Source organism: Elaeis guineensis, chromosome 4 (assembly GCF_000442705.2).
Source record: "Elaeis guineensis isolate ETL-2024a chromosome 4, EG11, whole genome shotgun sequence".
NCBI classification, from domain to species: Eukaryota; Viridiplantae; Streptophyta; class Magnoliopsida; order Arecales; family Arecaceae; genus Elaeis; species Elaeis guineensis.
This window is the reverse complement of record NC_025996.2, coordinates 114,370,424-114,388,807: the sequence shown is the minus strand read 5'-3', so window position 1 is coordinate 114,388,807 and position 18,384 is coordinate 114,370,424. Positions and strand designations below refer to the sequence as shown.

Below are 18,384 nucleotides of genomic sequence, written 5' to 3'. Positions count from 1 at the left end.
TAAGGTTGCAATCTTGGCCTCTGATGCTAAGGTTGGTTGAATTTGATGCATTCCTCCTCTTGAAGGTGTAGCTTTATCAGGTTCCCTAGTTGTTTCCCACTGTAAATTTTTCTCGGCTAGGTCTTCTAAGAATTGCCAAGCTTCAGTAGTTTCTTTGTCCATAAATTGACCTTGGCACATGGACTCTAGCATGGTTCTTGAGTTTGAATCTAACCCCTCATAGATGATCTGGCACAGTCTCCAAGTTTCTATTCCATGGTGTGGGCATTGGGTCAAAAGATTCTTGAAACGATCAAAGTACTTCCAAAATGATTCACCAGCTAGTTGGTAAAATTGATTTATTTCATTCCTAATCCTAGCTGTTTTATGATGGAGAAAATATTTTTTTAAAAATATTCTCACAAAGCCCTCCCGGGTAGTGACAGAATAGTTTGGCAGACTATAAAGCCACTTCTTAGCATTGTCCTTAAGGGCAAAGTTGATTAATCTAAGTTTGACCTCATCCTCTGTTAATTGCAGTTTCATGGTTGCACATACCTCCTCAAATTCTCTAATAAATATATAAGCATCCTCTAATCCTGTGAATTTTGGAAGCATATTTATGATTTGAGGTTTGATTTCAAAATTGTTAGCTGTGGGTTGTGGCAACCTGATACAAGATGGTTGGATGGAGCCAACTGGATAACACAAATCCTTAAGGGTCATGGGTTGGATTGGTTCAGCCATTGGAACAACAGGAATTGACTCAATTCTAACTAGACGACCCGACACTCTTCTCCACACACGAAGTGTACGGTTCTCGATGTTTATACAATTTTTTTTTTTAATAAAATTTTTATGTATAAGGAAAAGAAAGAAAAGAGAAAAAGTTTTAAAGAGAAGATCCTAAGGAGTCCTAAATCTAAAGAAAAGTAACCAAATTAATTTAAATTTTAAATTTTTTTTTTTTTTTCAAACAAGTGAATCAATAAATTAAACTCAATCTATCCTAGGGTTAACCTAAATCTAGACAGCTCCTAACTGTTCCAAGATGACCCTTCAAACCTTCCAAGTGGAGATTGATCAACTAGTTAGCCAGGTAAGTATAAGAGGTGGGAGGTTCACTCATCGTTGCCTTTCTAGACACCAAACGAGTTGGCCAGGCCAGCAACTGAACCAATTTAACAAACCACCCTCAGGGACTTGCCTAGACACCAACTAATCAAACAACTCAAACTTGGTAGAACTCTTAGGGTTCCTTGTCCTATTGAGCTCGAATTCCTTAAGGTTGACGTCTAATTGATTTTAAGATTAAAAGTCTAGGTAATGCAATATGATGGAGATAGTTTTTGGGCTAAGGAAGGGTAATGAAATCCCCACCTTATCTTGTTAATGGGTTGATGCCCTTAGATTAATTATGAAAATGCAAATACAAATAAACAAGATGACCAAGAATGTAAAAGATTTTAATTTAGAATTTTTTTTTATTTTGATATTTTACTTCACGATTATGAAATGTCTTTTGTTTTGTTTTATATTTTTTTTTTTTTGTGATTAAGTAAATTCAAATGATTAGGTCTAAAAGCAAAAGTAATTAACTAAAAATAATAAAAGAGAAGTTAGAAGCGTACCTGAGTTTTCCAGCAATCACCAACTAAATATAGAAACCTAAAGAAAAAAAGAAAGAGAGTTATAACGCACGAAGAACAAATATTTGAAAACAATTTAAAACGCCAAATCCCCGGCAACGGCGCCAGACTCCCACGGGAGCCGGGCTTCATCCTCGACTCCAACAGCTGCAAGCAGCCTTCGTCCGAACTCCTACGGGAGCCGGACTCCGTCGACAGCGTCAACCGCAAGCGGACTCCGCCCGAACTCCCATGGGAGCCGGGCTCCGTCCTCAACTCCAATCGCTGGTAAGCCCCCGTCCGGACTCCTACGGGAGCCGGACCTCTCCTTTGACTTTAATTGTAGGGAAACTCCGTCCGGACTCCTACGGGAGTCGGGCTTCATCCTCCACCCCAACGGCTACAGACAGACTGCGTCCGGACTTCATCCCGACTCCTACGGGAGCCGGACTCCATCACCAATTTCAACAGCGAGCAGACTCCGCCCGGACTCCTACGGGAGCCGGGCTCCATCCTCAACCTCAGCTATCGGTAAGCCTTGTCCGGACTCCTACTGGAGCCGGGCTTTGCATCTGATCTCGATTGCAGGGGATTCCTCCCGGACTCTCACGGGAGCCGAACTCCACCCACGACCCCAACCACGAGAAGGACTCTGCCCGGACCCCTACGGGGGCCAGACTCCGACCGCTGTCGAACTTCAGCCAGCAGATCAACACTCCCAGGCCACAATCACGGCCGCGGTCCTGCTCCACCTCCTGCGGTGGGTTCCGCGTAGCTCCATTATTCTCTGACAGGCTGTATCAACGGCTATGATTCTGCTCCACTCACTACGGCAGACCCTATGCGACCCCATTATTCTCTGACAGGCTGTATCAACGGCCATGATTCTGCTCCACTCCCTGCAGCGGGTGCTGCGTGACTCCGCTACCTGTAACAGATTCCACGTGGCACGCCCCAGTGATGGCCACGGGTCTACTCCACTACTCTTCGCAGCAAATCTCGCCTGACTCTCGGCAGCCCACTACCAGGCGGTTACAAACGTCGCCATCCATCCGTTACCTCCTCCGCCTATAAAAAGGAGGACCCAGATACGTTATTCTATAAGCTCATTTCTTATCTCAAAACTCTGCTAAATTCTCCGTTCGAGCACTCCATTCTTGTTGAGGCAGAGAACTGACTTGAGCGTCGGAGGGTCTTGCCGGAGCAACCCCACCTCTGGTTTAGACTTCCTTTGCAGGTCCCGGCGGTGACCGCGACTTCCGACTCCAGCTTATCCGGCACCGTCAGATTTTTGCACCAATAGGTAGTATTTTTAACACTTTGCCATTATAACTTAATATAATTTGAATAAGAGACTTAGATCTCAAGGACATCCGAAACATATACATACATCATATGCAATTTAAATTAACTGTAATTATAACTACCCGCATGCAAGAGCAAATAAAAGAAATCTAATAGTTATGGATTTTTTTAAAAAATCATCCAAGCCACAGAATAATCAATGGGTCTAACCCTAGGTGCATCATAGATTGAACCATCTCATGATCAATCTTAATGCACCTTTGCTCTCCAAAAATCTGGTAGTCTAGTCTTCATCACCATGAAGTTTACCATGAATGCTTGATCTTTATTTGAAAATAGAAAGAAATAATTTCTATCTATTCTCAATTAATTTTTTTCTATAATTTTACATCAAGATGTAAAAATTTTAATCAACAGTTGAGAATATAGAAAGGAAAAGTTCAGCTGATAATACAATACATCAAGGATATCCAGCCCCTATTGCAACTCTTGCAGATACATTAATATAATCAACTAGCATGAAAGCATTCATGTATACATCTATCACATGGATGTACCATAGTCTATAACCACTCAATATATATTTTATAATAATTATAAAATATAATTATAAACTACTCATGTTATTTCAATTGCGATATCATTCAAACACATGTCAATGGGGGTATTTAAATATATGGGTATAAGACCCATCTCAGGGTTTTCGATTTGGGTTCAACACTTGATCCAATTTTAACTTTAAATCAATCATTTGTCAGTCATTCAAGTTAAGTTGACCAATTCTTAGGTTAACCATAATCAAATTGGTTTAGCAAAGATTCGATCAACCATGACTCAAATCCTAATCAAATTAGGTAAATGACAATTTGATCAACCTAATTTTAAACATTAATTCTAATCAAATTAGAACCATGAATTTGATTTAATCTATAATTATTAACTTTAATCATATTAGAATAATAAATTATAGTTAAACCAATTCATCGGCAAAAATCTTAATCCATGTCTAATGCTTCTTTTCCATGATCAAATTTTTTTCGACACCACACATTCCTTGGGCAACAACCAAAATGGACAACCCACAATGGTGAGTGCCTAATAACATGGTGGTTAGCCCTTGGATCTTAGGTAAATGCATTAAATGCATAAACATTAAGTCCTAGCAATCTACATCCATATGTAGCATTCCAAGGCTCCATGCATCACATGCACTGGATTTCAATTCCATTGAAAATTAGATTATAGGTTCTAATCTTAAACTTATTTTACAAGTCTAAAGACTATGAGATTTCATTTTCAAGATTTGACATAGATTAATAACACTTTATCATAAACAAAAATATATCAAGAACATCAATTAAATAACAATAAAAAATCTGATTTTGACATAGTTTGAACTAGATCTAATCCATATCATAAAAATAATATAAAATTTAATTAAATCAATCAAAGATGGCTCAGAGCCCATGGTTGGGTTTCGGTGATGCAGCAAAATATGAATTTGAAAAATTTTAACATGCATTCAATGATTGAAAATAAAGTTTAACATTTAAACTAGTCTACCGAAACACAAAGCCTTAAGAATCCCTTGATGATTATAATCAAATTTCAAAAGTAAATATATTAGGAAGAATCCAGAAGTCATATACCAATATGAAGATCATGAACTGATAATTTTGATATCTCTATGAGACTCCAAAGCAGAAGCCCTCCAACAGTGATCCATACAGGATTGATCAGGGCCCTTCCTAACATGTCATGGTGCTGCAGCCTTCTTCGTAAGCTTGCTGCTATCCATCCTTCACAAGAACTGATTGTACCATGAAAGGAATATGCCCTACAAGTCAATCAAAATTTATATTTTGATGGATTTTTCTTGTAATCTTCCAGACTCATGTATTGACTCTTTAAATAATAAAAGTATTTTTCATCATATGCTGCATCTTACTTTTGTAATGATTATGATGAACTCCATAAATTAGGATAATAGATTTAGGGTTATGATAAAATCATACCTATAAGACCTAAAATCCTAAAAATTTTGATTTAAAATATTCTAGTCATAGGAGCATTGAGAAGGGGATCAATGTTTCGGATAGACTAGCACTTCCTATGTATGCTCGATGGATGGCTGATCTCATATGCCACTTGTATGAGACACTAAAATAAAAAAGTGGATGCTTATTAGAGAATGAGTTCACTGAATTGATTCGACTTAAGAAACATCTTATGAATTTACTTACCCATTAAAAGATATTTTCTTATAGTGAGAGTTGTGCATATAATCCTTTGACCTGAGACTACCATAGAACCTTATATACGTGAATCCATATTTTTTGGTTCATACTCATTCATGACTTAGTTATATATGGGGTGTTCTGAATATGGTAGAATATATATGGAGGTTGTGAGTAGGTCAACATGGAATCGATCACTCCTGATAAGAGGAGATCGCATCCTACTTACTCTGATCGATTGATAATTCAGGAAGCCTTTGATTAAAGCAGAATGAAAATTCAAAAGAGTTTCTAATATTCTATTAATTAAATCATCATATAAGATTGAGAGAAATATGAGTATGATATTGAATTTGATATCATTTCATATCTGGAGTCATATTCAGGGTGCAGGAAGATCGCCGAATCAAATTTCATGATAACTTTCCACTGAAAGATATTTTTGATATTTCTACTAAAATTTTATATCTTTCAGGTAGATATGATACATTGATAGATGTCAATCTAATCTTATGAGTTTGATCAAATTAAAGAGTTTAATTCAATCATTAATTAGAAAGAGTTCTAATTGTTGAAATTGGGTTAGTTCGATTGGATCTAGATCGGTTAGATTAAATTTTAATCAAATCAAATTGACTTACACTCAGATCCATTACTTGCTAGATGTGGAACCAAATGAGTCACACACAAAAAGAATTGATCAGGGATCTAATTGGATTAGATCATATTTACAAAATTGACATGCTAGCACAAGTTGCAAAAACTAGCTCCCTATTTCAAATCGGGTTTGAAATTGATTCCAGATTGGGCTAATTAAGGCCAAATTAATTCAAACCAATTTTGGGTTTGAGTTGGGTCGGTCCTTAGCTATGTGCACCAAAATTTTGGAGTTAGAAAACTAAGTCTCCATGAGTCAAGAATTTTTCTTGTGCGTCGGTGTAGTTTTTGTGTGCAGAAATAGCTTTCACATCCCATGAGATGGGATGCCTCATCCTCAAGCTTATCCAATGTTTCATAATGAAATAAATTTTTGGATAATTTATAACTTAATTTCATACATAAAAAAAATTTTAAAGTTAAAATTCATTTTTTTTTAAATGTGAAAATTTATCGAAGTTGAAAATCCTGTCAGTCTGATCCACGCACCTGACCAAGAGTCCAACTTGTGAAGGACTCTAACCCATTTGTCACGCCACTTCTTAATCTAAGATTTTTTCCACACCATTTTGATATTAGCACCTTCATTTTTGGCTATTGGATAGATAAAATTACACTGATCAGTGGTGGAGAAAAATTATTCTATAGGAAGCTGTGCGATGCATCGGAGAATCATCGAGAAAAATATTTCAAAGAGTCCTTCTGCGCGAAGCATCTCTTGGATTTTTTTTCGATGATTGCCATATGTCAAAATCTTTCAGATAGGCATGACAATTTATCAGGAGGTGTGATATTTTCTGATGGATGTGAGATAGCATGTGGAAGGGGCGCGAATAATTCTCGAAGGCAACCCATCGCTAAGTATTTAAAGGGGGTGCATCGAGGGATTGGATTCATTCAGATTTCCAATTCCTCCTTTCTTTCTAACATCCTCTCCTTATTATCCAATTAGTCTCTTCCTCCTCTTGTTAAGACAAGTCCAAAATAGTAAGGACAAGTCTGATTTTAGGACAAAAGTTTAGGAAGAGAATTAAGAAGATAAGGAAAGAAGAAAGGTAGGGATAGGAAGGCTAGGAGAAGAGGAAGATGGTCTTGAGGTCTTGGTGTCCAAGAAAATTCTTAGAGTAAAAATTTTAGAGGAGAAATTATCTCAAAGAGTTAGTGTCTTGATCATAGCTCTGTGTGGATCACCGTTGGAGGGTGAACATTTGGGCGCCTGGTGGATGTTCTACCGAAATTTAGATTAAGCACTGCAGGTATTCTTCTATAGCTTGAATTTAATTTTAAATTTATATTATATATGATTATTAATCATCAAAGAGATGCTGGTTTAAGAATTTTATATTTAATATTATTTAATTTAAATTTTAAAATCTATTATGCTTCCACTGTGCATGCCCACCCTAAAATCCTACACACCATTGCTCGTATGCCTTCAAGACCTCCACTAAGACCTCTTTAGGAACCCTTCCTCAAAGGATCTCACCACATACAAATTAGATTTTATATTCAACACATGAACAATCTGATTTTTGAGATAAGTATCTCATACTTTTCTTTTTCTCTCTTCCTTTCTTTTCTTTTTTTTTCTCTCCTTTTTTCCTTGTCTTTTTTTCAAATTTTTCCCATCATTTTTCTCTCAACTAGCACATCTCCTCTCTCATTTGATTGGATTGCGAAGGCGATTGGATCAAAGTTCATCTTGCTTTTCTGCAGCGTCTGGCGTACATACGAAGTAGAGGATCTGCACATCCAGGCCTCCGTGAAGGTTTAATTCAGATTAATTAAGTTTGATCTCTGGTTCTACTGCTAATCAGGTAAAAATTTGATCCTTATTCATGTAGATTAATAATTTTTTTTTTGATGCAATCTGGGCCTTTCGAAGTGAAATAGTTTTTCTTCTCTTTAATTATCTCATAACTTTATCATTTTATGGACCTAATAATTTAGAAGATTTGATTTTATTGATTTGAAAATAAGAGAAGAAGTCAACCTGCAAGCTACAAATCTTCCCACTGACTTTACCAAATCATATAGAGAATTAAACACAAGCTGGTCTAAAGACACCTAAATCAGTCATACTGATTCACCTTAATAGAATAAGTTTGCACGAATTGACTAGTGACCTAATCAAAATATAATCTACCATATTGGTCAGGTAAGTGAGATCAGTAGAAAGAATGTGCCCTTAACTCACTGTAGATGCATCTAGGTGAATAGCTCCCAATTAAAAATCACTTGATCGAATCTACCAAACTTACCTTAGATATCAACTGGTTAATTAGTTTTGATTTTGTCCACCAGAAGATTCAGGTTCAACCATGGAGCCATGATCATAGTCTATTTATTAGGGTCAAATATATGGACTTGATCAAACTTCAACTATTGAGATTGACCTAGAGAAATTCTGACCTAATCTAATTCAACACTTGACTTGATTTAATTAATTTCTCTACTTGATCTATATATGTTCTAACCCTAGGTCTAACCCAAGGTCTAACCCATTAGAAGGACCGGATTCAAGCTAACCCTTTGATCATTGATTTATATGGTGTCTTAATGATCTTCAATTCTCAAATCTAAATCATTCAAAGCTTAATTCAAAATTAAGTGTGTGAAATATATGTTTCAGTCTCTAGAACTATTCTACTAGGATTTTAAGTGAAGCATACCATATATTTCAATTCATAAAAATAAATTTTTATAATATATTAAATAATTAAACATGCATAGGTATGATCTAAACTTCATACATATATTTCATGCATCATGACAACTTTTAGATCAATACCGATTACATCTTATGTAACATGCAATTCTTAGATCAATAATTTTATATTTAAATTTTATTCTATTATAATAAATTATAAATTACTTTAGATTTAATCTAAATATATTTATAATTAAAATAATATATAAAATCTGTTCGTTTTTCTTCTTCATGAAATCGGATCACAACGGCAACCCTACAATCATAAGAAAACCCATCGAATAGGCAAAAGAGAGATTAATCTCTTCAACTCCTATGACTAGATGGTCTGATGATCTCATCAGTTTGAGTACTAGGCTACTAAGATTTAAAATTTAATTTCATATGTAATCACATTAACATGAAATTATTGGCAAAACTATTTTATGTCATGAATATGTCCTTGATCTTATCAATTATGTTCTTCATCTAATCCAATTAGATTCGATGCATCATATACATCATACCAGATCTGAAACACATCTTATACTGATTATAAAATATCAATTTTAGATTTAATATCATATAAAAAATTAATTAGATGCAAACATGAATGTATAAGGAATAAATTTCTAATAAAATCTATTTTCGTGCCGTACTGAATTTCGATAGGATTCAGATCTAAATATCCATCGAAACGGATCCAATTCAGATCTAAAATAAATTTACTTCATAATAAAAATAATAATATTAAAATTTTATTAAAATAAATTTTAATTTATATTGTTATTCTATTAAAAATTCAGTAACAACAAAATTCTATTATAACAAACTTATAACAATCTTAATCAATAATTGATTAGGCTCATCTAATCTAATCAAAATCTGATAAAAAATTTTATATAAGTATATTTAAATTAAATTTAATATCTAAAATTAAATTTTAATTATATACAATATATAATTAATTCCAAAAAATTTAGTTATATATACATGAATCAAAGGCTACTCTAATACTAATTGAAGGGAAGAAAAACTGTTTCTCTTTGGATAGCCCAGGTTGCATCTAAAATTTTTTTTATTAATCTACATGAATAAGAATCAAATTTTATCTAATTAGCAATAGAACCAAAGATCAAATATCAAATAATCTGAATTAAACTTTCACAGAGGTCTGGATGTACAGACCCTCTACTTCGCATGCACATTAGACGCCGCAGGAAAGCAGGATGAACTCCAATCTAATCACCTTCACAATCTAATCAAATGAGAGAGTTGAGGTGCTGGTGTGACACCTCACACTAGCAAAGTGGATGCCCAAGAAGGGCCCCATGCCAAGGAGAAAGGGGCGGCACCAAGGGGAGATGCCAAGGATGAGAAGAAGGGACCTCTCCCTCTTCTTACGTCTCTCTCTATCTCTCTTTTTTCTCTCTCAATCTGATTTATTTGCTTTTTTATCCATAGGTAGAGACCCTCTCTATTTATATATGAATTTTATAACCCAATAAGTATAGAACTCTTAACTCAAATCTAATTTGAATCAGTTCAATATTCATGAAAGAAGGATTCCTATATGAGATAGAATTGCCATCACTTATGATAACCACTTTGCACCTAATCCCTCACCCACATGGGATGCCCCAAACTAGCACCATTCTAGGTGTTGGTTAGCCCATATGAGAAAAAATTCTCAGTACAAGAAGGATTTCTCATATCTCATCCAAAATGGATCCGATTCGAATCCAATTCGAAGCGGTTTGAAATAATTTCAAAAGTCTGTCAATCCAAAACTCTTTAGGACTTTTGTACTAAGTCTAACTTAGATTTTAGATCCAATAAGCTTAAATAATTTAGATCTAATCTAAAATTAATCAGTACTTAAATTCAATCTTTCATATGCTCCATAGATCATAGATCAAAAACTATTCTTCCCCAAGATCGAACCTGAACGTCATGTGTAGTGCTAGCTAGACATAGTCAACTCTTCAATCTCATTTTACCCATAACTTAATTCTCAATCGAGTTAGCTTAAATATTTAATCAAGTTAAGTACTTTCAAATTGGATATATAAACATAGATCAATTTTTTTCTACTTTGTTTGACTTGTTTGCGTGGCTCCATAGGTTCAAACACTAAGCCCGTAGCACAGAAACTAATTTCTACATTAATCGAGATACCATCTAGCAATGGTTTCTGACATCCAGATAGGTCAAATTATTGTAAAAAAATATTTTAGAACCTGTATACATGGTTATCACATAATTTATTTTTTTGACTCTGAATGCTTTAAGGTGGTCTCAGGTTAACTGTTAACCGAGATTACTTCATCTACATTAAATTTCAACCTTTCAAATCTATCTCATAGATTACCTTGACCAAGACTTTACTAAATTAAAATACAGTGATACATCAACTCCAATAACCCAGAGAGATCAATCCTATCTGGATCCATACACAGGCTTCATAAGTATTTGACTGTACCTAATAATTTTCTATCACTGCATTAGAAAATCAGATAGTCCAGCATCAAAGCACAGTGAGTTATTTACAAGTTACTATGATGATCTTAAGTCTGAAGATCACTTATATCCATGTACTTTGCGAGCAGCTCTGGATAGGAAAATACTTAGCAGGTGAGTCACCTGTTCAGTGACGATGTACTTCTATATCTCACCTATATGCCATACCAGTGTCACCACACTCTTTGGTTAAGAGGACAACCAACCCATATGGCACACAACAACCTCCACTCGATAAATATCATCATCCTGTAATGACGTATCATTTGGTTGTAAATATATTTAAGAACTATACGATAAATCTTCTTTTTATCGCATACTAATATAGTTCTAAGGACTTCATCACAACACAAGAGTTCAAGGAAGATGTAACTTTGTGATGAAAAATATTAGAATAAATTTTATTCATTAATCAATAATTCATATACAAAGATGAACTCAATGATCACATGATTGGTTTTAGGACATAATTCCCAACAGTAGATGTGCGAGTATGCTACTGGTGTTGATTATTCTCGACTGATCATAGTAGTTCAGTTGCACCGAAAATACACAACCACTCTATTAGCAAAGAGTAACTCTAGGGTAAGGATGGGTTGGGCCCAATAACTATTAGGTGAGGGATCCAATGACAGCCTTACACCTGCTTGTGAACAGTGGGTCGTGCTTAACTAAAGAGTGTGATTAATAATTGTTATGTGAGCCCATATGACTTAGAGACCAAGTTGCTGCAAGATGCTTAGAGAAGCATCTGGATAAAGAGTTGTCCACACATCGGTGTGCATGTTATCAATAACTGTTAGGTGAGATACATGGCATCAGTAGGACTGTAGTACCCACTAAGAATCTATTTGTTGCATTAGAATTTTTGTTTCCTACTCAGGGAGTGGAGGGATCTAAAAAATTAGTGAGAGTCATTATTTGCATCTTAAAGGCCCTTGAAGCAAATATAACTTTAAAGTATAAAAGTCTAACTTGAATCTCTACTCACACAGTTAAACAATGTCAGCCTCAAACCCTCTATCCCGCATCCTTGAATTCAATCATTTGATTGGAACAAACTATAAAGACTGACTAAGAAACCTCAGGATTGTCATGACTTCTAAAAAACTAGATCATGTTCTCGACCGAAAACCTCTAATATTACCAAACCATCCTACTGCTGAGTAAAGAATTGCTTATAAAAAGTGGACAGATGAAGACAGTTGGATTAAGTACTATGTGCTGGCATTCATGTCAAATGAGTTACAGAGCCAGCATGAGCATATACCCACTGTCAGAGCTACGATCACTTACCTACAAGAGTTGTATAGTGAGCAGAGCCATACAGCGTGCTTCAAAGTATCTAAGAGACTCTTCAATCTGAAGATGCATGAAGGACAGTCAGTCCATGAGCATTGTATGACTATGATTAAGGATATTGAGGAGCTTGGGAAGCTCAGACTTGATATACAAAAGGAATTACAGATAGATTTGATCCTTCGATACCTTTCGAGTTTATATAGATAATTTAATATAAATTTTTATATGAAAAAACTTGATTGCACTATATCCGAACTGGTCAACATGTTGATCACTACGAAAGAAATCTTGAAGAGTTCAAGGGGCACTGTTCTCGCTGTGGAGCAGACTTCTTCAACCAAGAGAAAGTTTGGTTGGAAGAAGAAGAACAAATCTGTTAAGAAGCAGAAGGAAGAGAGCAAGCCAAAGAAGGACGTTCCAAAGAAGGCTGAAGCAAAGAGAAAGTATTTCTATTGTGATACTGACGACCACTAGAGGAGGAACTATCCATTCTCCCTGGAGAGCCTAAAGACTAAGAAGGGTGATAAACCTTCAGAAGATATGCTTGTAATTGAATCTAACCTTACGATTTCTTTTACTTCTAGTTGGGTATTGGACTCTGATTCGTGTGCTCGTACATGTACCTTAATGTAGAGTCTACTAGAAAGTTGGAGGTTGAGGGAAGGTGACATGATCCTAAAGGTCGGCAATGGAGTAAAAGTTACTGTAGAAGCCATTGGCATTTATCCTCTTCAATTATCGTCAGAATTTAGATAAGCTTCAAAAGATGGTTATTTTGTTCCTATAGCTAGTCAAAATTTGATTTTCATGTCTGTTTTAGCACAGGATGGTTTTGAATTTAATTTCAATAATGACTTTTGTTTCATTTATTTATGAAATAAATTGGTTGCACGTGATCTTTTAATTGACAGTCTATATCACTTGCATGTTGATACGAATGTAAATTTGAACGAGCAAATAGTGAGTGCCGTAGGCCAAAAGAGATCCAAAGATAAAATTAATTAGAAGTACTTGTGGCATCATCATCTAAGCCATATTGGACAGGACAGGATAAACAAACTGAAAAAGGATGGGATCCTTAGCTCTCTTCATCCAGAGTCATATCTAGCTTGTGAATCTTGCCTTCGAGAAAAAATGACCAAGTTATCCTTTGTAGGACATGAGGAAAGGGCCATTGAGTTACTTACCCTGGTACTCATCGATGTGTGTGGGCCATTTGATGTGCAAGCCAGGGGTGGTTACAGATCGATGATCTATCTAGGTATGGGTATGTATATCTGATGAAACACAAGTTTGAAGCCTTTGAAAAATTTAAAAAATTTAGAAATGAAGTAAAAAAATAAACAAGCAAACCCATTAAGATTCTTTAATCTGATTGAGGAGATGAATATCTTAGTCAAAAATTTTTGAGATATCTTAAGGATAACGGCATAATCTCTCAATGGACTCCTCTCGAAACACCTCAGCTTAATAGGATATCCAAAAGGAGGAATAGGATCCTAATAGATATGATCAGGTCCATGATGAGGTTATGAAATAAATGAAAAGAGCAATAGTTGCTCAATTTATTTTTTTAATAAAATCTTTTATCATGGTATTATTAATAATAATTTTTTAATTCTATCTAATGATAATATTTTTCATATTGATGAAAGCAAAAAGCAAAAGAGAAAAGAGATGAATAATACTTTACTTTGACATTGTCGACTTGGTCATATAAGTGAGATAAGGATTAACAAGTTATACAAAGAAGAGTTTTTTGATCCCTATAATTATGAATCATGTCTTATGAAAAAAATGATTAAGACTCTATTTAGTGGACATGAAGAAAGGACAAGTGAGTTATTAGGACTTGTACATACTGATGTATATGGTCCAATGACAACAGATGCCAGAGGAGGATACTCTTATGTTATAACATTCACTGATGATTTATCTAGGTTTGGATATGTGTATCTTATAACATACAAATCTGAGATCTTTGATAAATTTAAAGAGTATCAAAGTATGGTCGAGAAACAAACTGGAAAAAGTACTAAAATCCTTCGATCTAATTGAGGAGGAGAATACTTATCCAATGAGTTTTTAGATCATCTTAAAAAAAATAAAATTATCTTAGAATGGATCCCTCCTTATGCACCACAGTTAAATAGTGTAGCAGAAAGGAGGAATCATACTTTATTAGATATGGTACGATCCATGATGTGCCTTACAGACTTGTCTATTTTTTTCTGAAGATATGCCCTAGAAATTGCTATCTATATCCTAAATAAAGTACCTTAAAAATCTATGACAAGTACTCCATATGAGATATGGAGAGGAAAGAGGCCTAATATTAAGTATCTTAAGATATGGGGCTATCTAGCTTATGTTAAAAGAAACTTTGGACATAAGCTTAGTGCTAGGGCAGATAAATGCTTATTTATAGATTATCCTAAAGAGAGTATAGGGTATCTGTTTTACCATCCTAGTGAATAAAAGGTGTTTGTCAGTAAATATACCACTTTTATGGAAAAGGAGTTTTCCTAGAAAGAGGCAGTGGGAAGAAAATTAAACTTGGAGAAGTTCAAGACCTACAAATGCAAGCACAAGATGATCTTCAACCAGAAATATCCATTAATGAAGTCAACCACAAAATACACCTCCTCTTCGAAGGTCGGATAGAGTGCAGAATGCACCTATAAGATATGGATTCGTTATTGAGAATAATGAAGCCCACATCATTGAGAATGATGAACCTTTGACCTATACAGAAGCCTGTAAAAGGAAAACTGCTTTTCGTCGTAGGATCTTCCAGATTTCATCAAATTTGGGATGAAATAATTTAAAAAAAAATTTATTCTATATATTTTAGATCTAATTCTTTAGATCTAATTTTATTATCTGATATTTAAAATCTAAAATTAAATTTAAAACTATGATGAAAGAAGAAGTACCTCAAGGATAATCTGATTATCCTGCAGATGATCTCTGCACAGCCTGAGGTTCTGATGTAGCCATGCAAGCGTCTGGCCTCTAGAGATATCCACTCAGATAAGATTTAGAACATCTTCTCCTCATGAATCTATGCTCCAAAAATCAGATCTTTATCTGATTTAAAAGTACTTCAGAACTCCTTCTGAAGTTGGAGCAGCAGCCTGTCGAAGATGTCCTACAGCCTTCTGTTCCAGGCGTCACCATGCCTTGGATCTTTGCTAGATGAACGTCCAACTCTTTGGATGTGAAGAGGGGAGGAAGGAGAGCAGGGAGGATATAGAGAAGAGGGGAGGGGGCAGCAGCTATTAGGTTTTGTGCATAAAATAATTTCTTCCATGAAACCCTAGGCGCAGCAGGGTTTATATAGACCTTGTATGCTGCGCAGTGCCACATCATTCAACCAATCAAAAAATTTTAATAAATTTTGAAAAAATTCTAATTGGTGGAGTGATGTCATCTGATCATATCAGATAAAAACTTCCATCCTCTCTCCTAAGTTGGCACCAACATTGGATAAGCTCAATCAAGGTGGCGCCAAAGAGTCCATGTTTATCAGGACTCTTTGGTTCTTATCCATTTGGGGTGCCCACTTAAATCCAATTGGGCTCATACCATAATCTGATTATTGCATCCAATTAAATTGGGTTTTGGCATGTGGGCACTCCACAAAAATCCTCCAACAAGCTCTCTTCAGTTTAAGACCCATATGTCAACATTTGACAGATGTCCTAAAATGAAATTGGCAGGTGTCAGGAATTAGCAGGTGCTTGTCTTAAATTCATCTCATGAATTAAGACAAGCCTTTTCTGAGCTGGATAAGCTTCATTTAGACTAAGAGAAATCTTCCAAAGATTCTCTGGGTGAGTCAAATCACATTTGGCTCAGTAGAGACAAAAAGATTACACGAGGAGAAAGTTAGGCTCAATCGTGTGTTAGCATGATTTCCTTGAACCTAATTAGATCTTATCCAAATCAATTGAGTTAGCCCAATTGATGGCATCCACATCCTAACCCTTGTTTGTGTGACCCAGTTAGGTTCAATTCCATATGATAATGAGACATGTCATGATCTCATCATCGACATCATCGAAACTCCTTTCGATGGACCAGAACTCTTCTGATTCAGATAATTAGAATGATCGATCATCAATATCATTCTAATTGCTCTCAAAATCCACCAGTGACACCTAGCAGTATGTGGTGGCAACCCATCAGAACTGAAGATGAACCTCTTGGTGCAGCTACCTATGTGATTGAGTTCCTCTATCATGTGTCCCGACTGAATTAGGGTTAAGGTGAACTCATCAAACCCAACATCAGTCATATGAGTTATTCGATCGATCCGAGTTCGATGTGAAACCTTAATGAAAACCTCTTTTTCATTATTTTACACTGCCATGGCCATGGGCTTAAGGAATCGATCTTTCAATTATCATAGGACTACTCCTCTCATCTACCGAGGTTGATAGATCCCATCTAGGTGCGACCTAGTTCCTACAATGAATATGCTACAGCCAACATACACCTCAGAGTTCCGAATGGCTAGGAGATCAAGTTATGGTGTAGTCAAACTATAAAATACTCAAGATGAACTATCGATGTACCTCAAGTCAAAGAACTAGACACACAACTACAGCATCGAGCTAGTCATCGATGAGAAGGTAGACTTCCTTATGACTGCTCGAAATGGTCACGCTCAGTACTCTCATTCTCAACGAATACCTGTACTCTCCTCTGGTGTCTCCATACCGTAGACTCAAGACACATCTACCCTAAGGAAGCAATCGTACACCAACCTTCCAGATCGATCACCATTCTCGTGATGATCCTATGGTCAGGAGCTGTCTATGAGTTAGTTATGTAAATTCATGCCTTAAATTTTCAACTCTTGAAAATATGAATTTACATTCCTACTAACTCAAAGGATGTATCACAGACACAATATATATAATGTGATAGAAGAATAACCCTTTTTTCATTTATAGTCAAAATTATAAATTTGCCATTAGATCTGTACAGAAATGTGTCAGCCGATCTGGCATCTAGGGCACACATCTAACAAACTCCCACTTGACCTAATACCAATTGGCTACATATCTAAGTCCCATCTTCTCAAGGTGGGCTTCGATCTTCTACTAGCCTAATGGCTTAGTCAGCGGGTCTGCCACATTGTCTGTGGAGTCGACTCTCTTGACCTCGACATAACTCTTTTCGAGGTAATCATGGATCAGATAGAATCGCCGCTTGATGTGCTTTGACTTCTGGTGAGATCTTGACTCTTTAGCTAGGGCTATGGTGCCATTATTATCACAGTAAAGAGGTATGGCACCCGATGACATCACTCCAAGCTCTGCGGCAAACTTCTTATACCAGAATGCCTCCTTCGTAGCTTCCGATGCAGCAATATACTCTGCCTCCATGATGGAATCAGCAATCACCGTCTGCTTGGAACTCTTCCAGCTAACTGCACCACCATTGCAAATGAACAGACTCCCAGATGTCAAATTTCAATCATCTATATCAAACATAAAGTCTGAGTCTATATATCCCTGAATCTGGAGTTCTCCATTCCCAAAGACTAGAAACATATCCTTAGTCCTTCTCAAGTACTTAAGGATACATTTCACAGAAGTTCAGTGCTCTTCATCTGGATTCGACTGATATCTACTTGTGACACTCACAGCATGGGCTATATTAGGTCGTATACATAGCGTGGCATACATGAGGCTCCCTATTATCGAAGCATAAGGGATCTTGCTCATACATTCAATCTCCTCAAGTGTGCTAGGGCACATCTTCTTGGAGAGATGAATGCCATGTCTAAAAGGTAATAAACCCCTTTTGGAGTTTTTCATGCTAAACCTTTTTAGCACCTCCTCTATGTACATCTTCTGTGAAAGTCTGAGCATCCTATTTGGTCTATCTCTATAGACCTTAATACCTAGTATAAAGGATGCCTCTCCTAGATCTTTCATAGAGAACTCCTTAGACAATCATACTTTGACTGAGGTCAACATGGGAATGTCATTCCCAATTAGGAGGATGTCATCTACGTACAATACGAGAAAGATAACTGCACTCCCACTGACCT

At 35.9% G+C, this 18,384-nt stretch overlaps 1 non-coding gene across 1 annotated transcript; it reads left to right on the top strand.

The window, feature by feature from the left end:
• The first annotated feature begins 250 nt into the window (after nt 1–250).
• Nucleotides 251–357, top strand: LOC140857635 (small nucleolar RNA R71). Its single transcript, XR_012141127.1, has one exon. It is a non-coding gene; the product is annotated as a small nucleolar RNA R71 (small nucleolar RNA).
• Nucleotides 358–18,384: the final 18,027 nt, after the last annotated feature.